Here is a 12,645-nt window from a genome sequence, read left to right as displayed (position 1 = left end):
ATTAATGCTTCAGCTAAAGTAAAAAAAAAAAAGCAGGGGTAGCAAAGATGATCTCGGACAAAGCAAAAGCAAAAACAGATCTAATTAAGGGAGATAATCAGGGAAACTACATTTTGCTAAATAGACAATGATAACAATTTAGAATTATGTAAATAAAGTGACTAAAATGTTCATGCCTTTGACTCAGAGATTCTACAACTAGGTGGATATATATAAGGAGGCCTTGATAAAAAGAAAGACCTCATATATACCAAAATATTTATAACATCATTTTTGTGGTAGCAAAAAATGAAAACAAAGTAGTTCATCAATTGGGGAATGGCTAACAAAATATAGTCCATGAATTAAATGGAATATAACTGTGCTGCAAGAAATGACAACTATAAGGAATACAGAGAAGCATGGAAAACTTAAATAAACTGAAGCAGAGTAAAGTAAGCAGAATCAAGAAAACCATATACACAATAAATACAATAATGCAGATGGAAAGAACTACAAAACAATAAAGCTAAATTTGCAAAATCAGAAAAAACAAGCATGACCCAAAAGAAGAGGTCTGAGAAAACACCTCCCCCAACTCCTTTGCAAAGGGATTATTCCATGGGTGTGGAACTAGGGGTTCCATGAGTGTGGAACACTGCACATACTGTCAGATTCTTTCAATGTATTGATCAATTCTGTAGTTTTTTTCCCCCTTTCTTCCTCTTAAAAACATATCTGTTATGTAGAAAGGCCCTCCTGGGAACAGGTAGGGAAGAGGGAAATAGTAAAATAAGGGGATGTCAAAGCAAAGATTATTGGTAAAAATGCATTTTAAAAATAAAAACAAATTGTGCCCTTTGTATTACTGTTGACCAGAGAATATGAACTTTTTTCCTTAACAGTATTTTTTTCAATCACATAAGAAAGATAGGTTTTGACATTCATTTTTGTTAAATTTTGAGTTCCAAATTTTTCTCTCTACTTCCTTCCTCTCCCTTTCCCTAAGACATAAAGCAATCTGATATAAGGTTATACATATACAATCATGTTAAACATATTTCCACATTAGTCATGTTGTGAAAGAAGAATCAGAACAAAAGGTAAAAACCACACACACACAAAAAAACAGAAAACAACAGTGAAAATAGTATGCTTTGATCTGCATTCAGACTCCACAGTTCTTTCTCTGGGTGTGGTTAGCATTTTCCATCACAAGTCTTTTGGAATTATCTTGGATCACTGTATTGTGGAGAAGAGCTAAGTCTATCATAGGTAATCATTGCACCATGTTGCTGTTGCTGTGTACAATATTCTCTTGGCTCTGCTCACTTCACTCAGCATCAGTTCATATAATCCTTTCCAGGTTTTTCTGAAATCTGCCTGCTCATCTTTTTTTAAAGTACCATAGCAGAATCCCATTACATTCATATACCATAACTTGTTCAGTCATTTCCCAATTGGTGGGGATTTCCAATTTCCAATTCTTTTCCACCACAAAAAGAGCTGCTATAAATATTTTTGTACATGTGGGTCCTTTACCCTTTTTATGATGTCTTTGGGATACAGGAGAATATGAATTTTTACTACAAAACAGGGAACTTGATTTATCAAATAAATATTATGAGCATGGAAAGCATAATTTTTTGTCCTTAAAAATCTGTGCATTTATAGTCATCTTAAAAATTATGTCATGTCCCATCCTGTTACTATAAACTAAATTTTTCCTTGTTTATCATAACACATTCCACCTTGGATTCTAGGGTGTTATTTTCCTAATTTCCCTTCATAGAATTCAATTTGCAATAGTATTAAACCTCTTGGAAAAATGTTGTATTTTAAATTACATCTTATATGGAAGAGTCCTGAAATTCAAAAAACAAAACTAACTGTAGCACTTAAATGATAATGTCAATAAATCATTCAAGTTCTAGAAAATTGTTGAAAAATATTCCAGGCATATCCACTGCAATTTGAACAAGTAAGCAAAATCTAAAGAGCATAGGATCTGGAGTCAGAGAACTCCAAATCACCAATAAGTCCTTGAGAAAACTATCAAAATGGGTGCATCGACTACCTTTCCTTTCACTTGATTCTAAACTGTCTGTAATAAGGCTTCCAATTTCCATCATTCAATTCTTACTCCTCTCTCCAAGGCATTAGTGATATTTTAGCTACCAAAAACCAATGGCTTTTTTCTCAATCCTCATACTCTCTGCAGCCTTTGAAACTATTGATCACTGTCTCTTTTTGCATATTCTCTTCTCTTTGGACTTTCATGACACTGTTCTCTCCTGGTTCTTTCTACCTGTCTGTTCTGCTCCTTTCCTAGATTTTCATCCGGGTCATGCCTACTAACTATGGGTGTCCCCTTTCGCTCTATCCTGGGCATGCTTTTCCTCTCCATTATTAGCTCCTTTGTTGATCTCATCAACTTTCATGAGTTAAATTATCATCTTTAGAAAGATGATTCCCAGATCGATGGATCAATCAATAAACATTTACTAAGTGCCTACCACGTGCCAGGCACCATGCTAAGCACTGAAGATACAAAAAGAGGCAAAAGACAGTCCCTGCCTGCAAAGAGCTTACAATTTAAAGGAGCAGACAACCTGCAAACAAATACATACAAACCACGCTATATACAAGACAGAAGAATCTATCTATGCAGATCTAGCCCCAACCTGAACTCCAGTTTTATATCACTAACTGCTCCTCAGACGCCTCCAACTGGATGTCCTGTGGATATTCATTCTTTCCCCTCACCCCCCACTCCAAATCTTCCCGTATTCCCAACTTTACTATTATTGTACAGGGTTCCACTATCCTCTCAGTCACCCAGGTTTGCAATCTAGGAATCATCTTCTAATTCTCACCTGCAACTCAGACCACATGTTCAATTCATTGCCAGATCTCATCATTTCTACTTTCTACAATCTCTCATATACATCTCCCTGTCTCCATTTACACTGTCACCACCCTGGTTCAGGCTCTTATCACTTCACTCCTGAACAATAGATTCCTGGTTGATCTCCCTGCCTCAAACGTCCTCCCCACTCCAGTTCATCTTCCACTCAGCTGCCAAAGTAACTAAAGCACAGGTCTGATCGTATCAGTCTTCCTTCCCCTTCTTAATAAATTCCAGGATCAATAAAAATTCTCTGCTTTCTTTTAAATCCCTTCACAACCTGGTCCCTTCCTACCCATCCAGTCTTCTCACACATTTTATGATTCACTGACACTGGTCTTTTTGTTATTCACTGGCCTTTTGGCGGCTTCCCCAGTACTCCGTGTCTCCCAAATCCAAGCTTTTTCACTGGCCATCCTCTTGTGCCTAAAATGTTCTCCATTCTCCTGACTTTTCAAATCCACCAAATTCTTCAAGAGACCTTTCAGAGTCCTTTCTACTGCTAATGTCTTCTCTCTGGAATAACCTCCGAATTTGCACTTTCATATGAATATATGTAAATATATGTATACATAGTTGTTTGCATATTGTCTCCCCAATTAGAAGGTGAGCTCCTTAGGGTGGAGACTTTTTTTCATTGTATTATCCATCTTAGAATATGTGCTAAGCAAATAGTAAAAAACATAAATGCTTATTAATTGATTGAATGAAATATAAATTAAAATAGCAGAAGTTTCACCTTAAACACAATCAAATGCCAAATAGGTTTATAAAACATGGAAACAGTCAATGCTAGGGGGGGTTATTATTAGAACGATGAATTGGTACAACCTTTCTGGGAAAAAAAATTAAAATTATGTGAGAAATGTTACTGTGAGAAGCTGTTTATACTACTCAAGCCAATGAACCCAGGACTAGGTTTGTACTAGAAGGAGATTAATGACAGAAAGAAAAGTTCCATACATAACAAAATATTCATAAAGGCATATCTTGAAATAGCAAAAATTTATAATCTAATGTTTGGCAAATGGCTATGCCATAAGAAATAATTAACATAAATTCCGAGAAACACAAGATTTATATGAACTGACAAAGATCAAAAAAGCAGAACTAAGACTATATATACAGGGATTAATGTAAATAAAGACAACACTAAAAGAAAACATAATTTAGGCCAAATGTGAATAGTGAGTTTTAGTTCCAGATGATCGAAGTTAAAATATACCTCCCTCCTTTTGGTTAACAAATGGTAAATGCTAAAAATAGAATGTGCTGTCGTTTGAAATCAATATAGTAAATGGTTTTATCAAATTCTTAAAGTCCCAATTTAACAGAATGGGGCATATGATTAATGTGTTGCAACAAAGTACATCAAATAAGGATTTTTTTAAGAAGAGTAAAAGAAATGATAGAACTGAGCTAGATGACCTCTAAAGGTCCTTCTAGGTCTGAAATATGATGATTTTAAGTGAAAAAGGCAATGTTTCCTCTTATTCTTTCACAATTATATACTACTAGTTTATAATTTGGTTGTTTTAAAAATAATTTACACTGTATGATCTGAATTGCTACTGAAATATTAGAAAAGTTTCCAGAATTTTAAACTTAGAAGAGACTTTATAGGTCATTTACTCCAACTCTTTCATTTCAGAGAAGAGGAAACTGAGGCCACCAAGAGCTCAAGTGACTTGCCTATACTTACATAAAACAATTAATCACTTAGGAATAACTTCTCTACTTTTTTGTTTTTTCTACCTATTACTTCAAAAATATTTTCTTTTATTTTAACAATGGGAAAATGAAAGACAACAGAAACTGCATATATTTCAAACTATTGTAAATGAAAGTAATTAAATAAAAACAAATACATGCCTCCAAAATGCTCAAAAGCAACAATTTTTTCCATGTGATTTTTTTTTTTTTTGCTTTTTGGAGGGCAATTGGGGTTAAGTGACTTGCTCAAGGTCACACAGCTAGTTTTTGTGTTAAGTGTCTGAGGCCAGATTTGAACTCAGGTCTTCCTGACTCCAGGGCTGGTGCTCTATTCACTGCGCCACCTAGCCTCCCCCTTTCCATGTGATTTTTAAAAATTCACTTGATTTCCTGAATTTCCAACTCCTTAAATTTGGTAGTACATTAAGATTAGTTTGCACATTTATGAAAAAGATTTCTCACTTCTCCAGTTCTTCAAAGCACTTTGCTTGGTCCTCCTTTGTTGTTTGAGAACCTGTCTTTCCTTTCATTATTAGACAGTAAGCTCCTGGAAAGCAAGTTCTTATGGATAGAGAGAGAGAGATTTATACAGAGAAAGATGTACATATAAACATATACACTATATAAGTGTGCACATATGTATGTATGTATATATTCCCAGGGTCCTGCATATACTATGTACTTAATAAACATATGGTGAATTAGATTGAATAAAAATTTGAAAGTGTCATCCCCAAGAGAATTTAAAAACAGAAGACAGAGAAATCACTACGCTGGAGCACTGTTTTGAAAGTAGGATTTAGTGATGAGATTTGTTTTAACTTTTAAATAGCCTGATATATGTTAATTTTTAAAATTACAATCAACTATCATCATTACATACATTTCACACTTAAAATGGGGGAAGGGGAGAGAAATACTTATTTTGTTTTTCCATTTATGGTCATGTGGATCATTTTCATGGTATCCCTCATTGTATCCTTTAAGTCTCTTCAAATTTAATAACTAGAGTGCTGAATAATCCCTCTGGCATAAATTTAATTATTTTACATATAAAATTTGCTCCTCCCACTACTGAGATTACTAGAGCCAGCAATACTCTCACAAATAGATCTAAATAACTCACAGGGTTATTGAGAAGCTAAAAAGAGATAATGTATGTAAAATATTTTGTGAATATTAAAGCACTATAAATGTCAGTAATTATTATCATTATGACCTCTCCTTAATTATTGTAATTGGACTTCTCTATTTCCAATTTCTTCTCCAATCAATCCTCCACACAGCTGCCAAAGAACTCTGACCATATTATCCTCCTAAGCAAAAATCTTCCATACTATTTCTTGCCTTGTATTTGTCCTGAAATTCCTGGTTAAGAGGTCTCTCAAATAAGCCCTTTGATTTGGCATGATGGTTTCTCTTGAGTTGGTTATGAATCATTTAGATTCACTCAGGAAATTTAAATTGAGAGGCAACAGCAAATCTATTAAGGTACCAAAAGAAATCCTGAACCCTAATCAATATTTTAAATGTAAAACATTCCACTGATGACACCTTTGAAGAAATCAAACTGATGATTTAATAAAAAGTCTATAAAAGATAATTTTTAAAATAAATTTACCAAAGCATAGGATAAAGTAGCTAAGAATGTTTTCTTACTGTGTTGGATAGTGATACTCAATGATACAGGAAGAAGTTACATAACCTGGAAAGCTTTTTATAACAAAGCATTAAATTGGTCCTCCCCCCTCCCCATATGAAAATCTGTTTTAGACATGCACATACTATCTGAAGCATCAGCAAAATGCTCACTATGGATGGAGCTCACAACTGGGAAGCTTTGGAACTGACTGGCTTAGTATACAGAAAAGAGCAGTGGAAGACCTGGACTGCAGGCAAGTTCCTTCCCTCCCTGAGCCTCAGTTTCTTTGATGGCAAAGTGGGCATTAATATTCACACTGCCAGGTCTTGTTAATTCTACCTCCATAACATCTCTCGCATCCATCTCCTCTCCACTCACATGGCAGTTTAAAATACCAGATAAGGAATTAGAAAGATGTGGGTTCAGATTCCTCTTCTGATACTTACAAACAACCAAGAGCAAGTCACTTGACCTCTCCCTAACTTAAATTTCTCAACTATAAAATGGGGATACCTCTAGCACCCACCTTGCAGAATTGTTGTGAGGTTCAAACAAGATAATATATGCAAATTGTTTTGCAACTTTAATGTACTATATAAAATGTCAGTTATTCATACCACCATTGCCTCTTCTGAGGCAATTCTCTCAATTCTCCACACAGCCACTAAAATAATTGTACTAGAAATCTGACCAAATCATTCCGTTGATGAAAAGTCTTCAATGGTCCCCTATTGTTTCTAGAGAAATAAATTCTCAGCATACCATTTAAAACTCTCCATGATCTAGGACCATTCTAGCTTTCCATGTTTCATATTTCTACCCGCCATAGTCTGTCCTCCATACCTAGACCACATTAACTTCTTAATGGAATTCTTATCTTTATGACTAGGCTTAAATGTCACAATTATAAGGTAAGCCTTTCCCAATTAACCAATCAATAGCAGACAGTAAACACTTACTATGATCCAGGCACTGTGCTAAACATGGAGGACACACAGGAAGACCAAAACAATGTTCCTCTCCTCAAGGAGGCTCATGTTCTAATGGTGGCTGTGGGAGTGATGAGAAGGAAATGTATATGAAAGATGTTGTAAAGGGAGAAACAATAATATCTAACGATAGATTAGATACATGGAGTGAGAGCAAGTGAGAAATCAAATATGACTTTGAGGTTATAAACCTGGATCAGTAAGGATGGTGGTACCCTCCATAATAATGAGAAAGTTGGGGAGAAGAAGGTTTGGGGAGAAAGACAGTGAGTTTTACTCAGAACATGTTCAGTTTGTGATGACTATGAGACATCCAAAGCGCAAAAGCTATCTTGGATACGAGGTGATGTGGCAATGTAATTCAGGAATTGAGAATAGGATTGGATATTTAGGGAATCATCTTCATAAAGATGAAAATTGAACGGGTGGGACTTGGTGAGATCTCCAAGGCAGCAATATAGAGGGAGAAGAAAAGAGAGCCCGGGACAGAGACTGAAAGGATACCCACAATTAGTGGTCAAGATATGGATGAGGATCCAACAAGAGAGACACACGAGAAGTAGTTAAAACAGGGAGAACCAGGAGAGAACAACACAATAAAAATCCAGAGAAGAGAGTGTATCCAGGAGAATGTGGTGAATAACAATGTCAAGGGTTGAAGAGAGAACAAAAAAGAGTGAAGATTAATCATTGGTGATTTTGGAGAGGGCAGTTTCGGTTGCATAAGACTGAAAGAGATTACAGAGGGTTTAGAAGTGAGTAATAGGAAAGGATCCACCTAGGGTGGATGGCCTTCTCAAGGAGTTTAGCTGTAGACACACTGCTTGATAGTGGGGATGGTCAGATCAAGAGTTGTTTTTATTTTTATTATAGGAAAGATATGGGTATGTTTATAGGTGACAGGGAGGAAACCAATAGGTAGGGAGATGCTGATGTTTAGAGAGAGAGTAAGGATGACAGAGAAACTTCTAGAGAAGATGGGAGGGAATGGGACAAAGACAGATTTACATTGGCAGGGGGTAGGGCCATCTGTTCAGTAGAGATAAGACCAAAGGGAGAAATTGTAGGGGAAGATTCTGAGTGACATGAAGTAAAGAGGAAGAAAGATGCTAGTGCTCTCTCTCTCTTTAAATTACCTTATAGCTATTTATCTGTGGTCTTGTATTTTTTCAGTAGAATATAAACTCAAGCAGGCCCTCACTTGGGTTTCTTCTTTGTATGGGATAGTATAAGCAATTAATAAGTGTTTGAGGAATTACCTGCCTCTCAGCGTTATTGTGAAAAAGATGTTTTATAAGCATTATGTAAACAAGTTTTTATTTTTATAAATAATATACAGCTTCATCTAAAAGACTAGCTAAAGCCACAATGTACATACGTGTTCAGTGGCATTCAATCAAGAACAACCTGCTAATTCTTTATATCTAATTCATTCTAATGATTTAAATCTATTACATTTTGTTAACTTGGAGATTAAGTTTTATATTTTCCTTGACATTTAAAAGGTAACTATTTCTACTTGGTCACACTGTAGTGAGTGGGAAAGCATGAACCCAGCAAAGAGATTTTGAGGCAGAGGAAAGAAATGATCAAGGAGAGGCAAAGGTCGATAAACTCCACAATCAGGGAGATAGAAAGATTTCTACCTTGCCCCAATATAGTTTCTACAGCAATATGCTGCAGGGATATTTTTTTTAAATGTGAGACACAACAGAAAACAGAGGGTCAGGGAGCGCTCTATAAGGCAATAACAGAAACTGTTTAGAAGACAGAACTCAAAACAGGTACCTCAAAAGTTTTGATTCCATGAAGAGTACAGAGAATAATGAAGGACTAAATTAGTTTAAAAGTCGTTAATCAAAGAATAGAAGTCTAGATAGAAAGAAAGGTAAAATAATGAAGAGAGTGAAAGAAATCCTTTTTAGAAAAAGTGAAGAAGAAGAGAGAAAGGGGTCTGCACTTAATTCTTCAACTAAGAGGGAAAAGGGGGGATTAAAATAATCAGATAAAAGTAAGAAAGAAAAAGGAACTATAAGCAAAACTCTAAAACTAGGAAAACAGTTAACAGATTGACAAGGTGTGGCAGGTAAGAGTCTTGGGGGCAAAGCAAAGAAAGCAGCTGAGAATAAGGTTATCTTTGAAAAGAATTAAGAGACATAGTACTGTGTTTATAATGGAAGAGGGGAAAAATCATACCTTAGGAAAAAACCAACAATATTAGTGACAAATGGAGGAAAATATTAACCTAACTCTCATAACTTTATTTTATTTTATTTTATTTTTTTAAAGCAATTGGGGTTAAGTAACTTGCTCAAGGTTACACGGCCAGGGTGTTTCTGGGTGGGTGCTAAGTGTCTGAGCCCAGATTCGATCCCAGGTCATCCCGACTCTGGGGCCAGTGCTCTTACTCGCTGTGCTACCTGGCCGCCACTACTCTCATAACTTTTAATGTGAATGGATTAAACAATCCAATAAAACAAAAGAGAGTAGCATAGTAGATAAGAAAACAAAAGTCTAAAAAAAACATACACAGAACTAAATTGAAGGGCTGAAAAAAATACTATAACGAAGTTGCATTCATGCTATCAAACAAAGCAAAAACAAGCATTTCAAAACATAAAAAGGGATTAACTACATGATACTGAAAGGAACCACAGATAACTAACCAATATCAATACTTAATATATATGCCTTATACATATATGTGTATATTTGGATACCTTAGCATTTTGTTGCTACTGTATTCATTCATGTTTGACTCTCTGTGACCCCATTCTGGAGCTTTCTCGGCAAAGATACTGGAATTGTTTACCATTTCCTTCTCTAGCTAATTTTGCAGATGAGAAACTGAAGCAAATAGGATTAAGTGCCTTGTCCAGGATCACACAAATAGTAAGTGTCTGAGACTGGATTTGAACTAATGAAGATGAGTCTTCCTGATTTCAAGCCCAGTGCTATCCATTGTATCACCTAGCTGCCCTTAGCCAAGCTATAAGAATACATAAAGAGTAACATAATAGTGACAAGAGATTTCAGTGTCTTTCTCAGTTTTTGAAAAGTATTAAAGAAAGATAAACAAAAGTAAAAATATAGAACTGAACAAATTGCTGGAGAAACTGGAGCTAAAAGGCAACATAAACTTTTACAAAAACTGACTATATATTAGGGCACAGAGATACTGCAAATAAATGTAAAAAGGCAAAAACAGAAAATATACTCTTTATATGTAATGCAATAAAAATAGTTATCAATTAGAGATCACAAACAAAAGACAAAGACCCAGATGGAAACAACACTGAAATCCTAAATAACGAATGGGTCAAAGAACAAATAATAGAAGTAATTAATTGTTATGTGAAAGAAAAAAAAATGATGAAACAACATACCAAAATTCCTAAAATGTGGCTAAAGCAGTCCTATGCTGGGAAAATCTTATCCCCACAAGCATAATAAAGAGGATTCATGAACTAAATATGCATTTTTTCAAATCAGAAAGTCAACCAATTTACAAACCTAAAATATGCATAAAAGAAAAGGCTAAAAATTAGAGAAGAGATCAATTGGGAAAAAAACAACTTGTAGGAATAACAAATAAAACTAAAAGTTGAAAAGACTAATAAAATTGATAAATCTTTAGCTAATCTTATTAAAAAGAAGAGGGCAGAAAACCAAATCCATAATATAGCAAATGACCAAGGCAAAAATCACAAAACCAGAGAAATAAAAAGAAACATCAGAACTGAGAACACAAAAGAAATAGAGGAATACTTTCAAAAACATAAAATACTTGAACTGATGAAAGACCTCATAGATATCTTAAATAACTAAACTTCAGAAAAGAAAAATAGAATTAGCCATAAAGGAACTACCAAAGTTAAAAAAAATCCACCAAAAAACTACTGGTCCTGATGGATGGATTCACATGAGAATTCCATCAAATATTTAAAGAATAATTAATACTCATAATACATAAATTATTCTCATAAGTTGAGAAAAAAGGAATCTATAAGAATCTTTTTTTAAAAGAAACAAATATACTACTAATACTTAAACCAGGGAAAAAAGATGAATAACTACAGATCAGTATAATTAGTTAATATTGATTCAAAAGCCCTAAACAAAATTTTGTCAGACTACTACAATTTATCCACAAAACCATTCATTATAGTCAAGTTGAATTATATCCTGGGGGTGCAAGAAGGTTCAACATTAGGAAAACAATAATATAAAGAATCATATTAAAAATCAAAACATCCCAAACCACATGATTATCTAAAAAAATGAAGGTCTTTGACAAAGTACAACACTAATTTATGCTAAAAGAAAAAAAAAACAAAAAAACCCCACAAACCCTGCAATGTACAGGCAAAGAGGAAAACATTATAAAAATCATCTATTTAAAATCAAAACCTAGACTCATATGTGATGGGTATACAATACTAGAACTTTTTCTAATGAACAACTATCTATACTCTCCTTACTATTATTTTAAATAGTTCTGGAAATGCTAGAAACAGCAATAAGACAAGAAAAAGAAATTAAAGGCATAAAGATAGGTAAAGAGGAGGAAAATTACCTCATCTGTTGATGATATGATGATATGCTTGGAAAATCTCAGTGAACCAGCAAAGATACTAATTGGAGCAATTAATAATTTCATCAATGTCTGGAGAACAATTTGGAGTTATGCTCAAAGGGTTATAAAACCGTGCATACCCTTTGATCAAGCAATACCACTTCTAGGTCTGTATTCCAAAGAGATCATAAAAAAGGGGAAAAGATCCACAAGTATAGAAATATTCACAGCAGCTCTTTTTGTGATGGCCAAGAATTGGAAAATTAGGAGATGCCCATCAACTGGGGAATGGCTTCACAAGCTATGGTATATGAATGTAATGGAATACTATTGTTCTATAAGAAATGATGAGCAGGGAGGTTTCAGAAAAACCTGGAAAGACTTACATGAACTGATACTGAGTGAAAATGAGCAGAACCAGGAAAATATTGTACAGTAACAACAACATTGTACAATGACCAACTTTGACAGACCTTAGCTCTTTATAGCAGTGCACTGATCTAAGACAATTCCAAAAGACTTCTTATGGAAAATGCTATCCATATCCAGAGAAAGAGCTATGGAGTCTGAATGCAGATAAAAACATACTATTTTTCCTTCTCATCATTTCCCCCTTCTGTTCTAATTCTTCTTTACAATATGACTAATGTGAAAATACATTTAATAAGATTGTACATGCACAGTAACAGCAATATTGTGTGATGACTAACTTTGACAGACAGCTCTTCTCAGCAATGCAAGGATCTAAGACAACTCCAAAAGACTCATGATGGAAAATGCTATCCACATCCAGAAAAAGAACTATGGAGTCTAAATACAGACTGAAGCATACTATTTG

At 34.6% G+C, this 12,645-nt stretch overlaps 1 protein-coding gene across 5 annotated transcripts in view; it reads right to left on the bottom strand.

Moving 5' to 3' along the window:
• Nucleotides 1-12,645, bottom strand: part of TRAF3 (TNF receptor associated factor 3) — a 170,558-nt gene that overhangs the window by 86,273 nt on the left and 71,640 nt on the right. Inside the window, exon 3 of one of the 5 annotated variants that reach the window (XM_069103753.1) lies at nucleotides 7,202-7,292. The exons of the other annotated variants lie outside the window; for them this stretch is intronic. The gene's annotated coding sequence lies outside the window, so the exon portion shown is untranslated. The remainder of the gene's footprint in view (nucleotides 1-7,201; nucleotides 7,293-12,645) is intronic. 5 annotated transcript variants of the gene reach the window in all.

The sequence above is a fragment of the Petaurus breviceps genome, unplaced genomic scaffold (assembly GCF_028583685.1).
Source record: "Petaurus breviceps papuanus isolate PSGF00001 unplaced genomic scaffold, PetGlider_PUasm1.0 64, whole genome shotgun sequence".
In the NCBI taxonomy this organism is placed as follows: Eukaryota; Metazoa; Chordata; class Mammalia; order Diprotodontia; family Petauridae; genus Petaurus; species Petaurus breviceps.
Note: the sequence above shows the minus strand (reverse complement) of the source record. Positions and strands in the feature narration are given on the sequence as shown.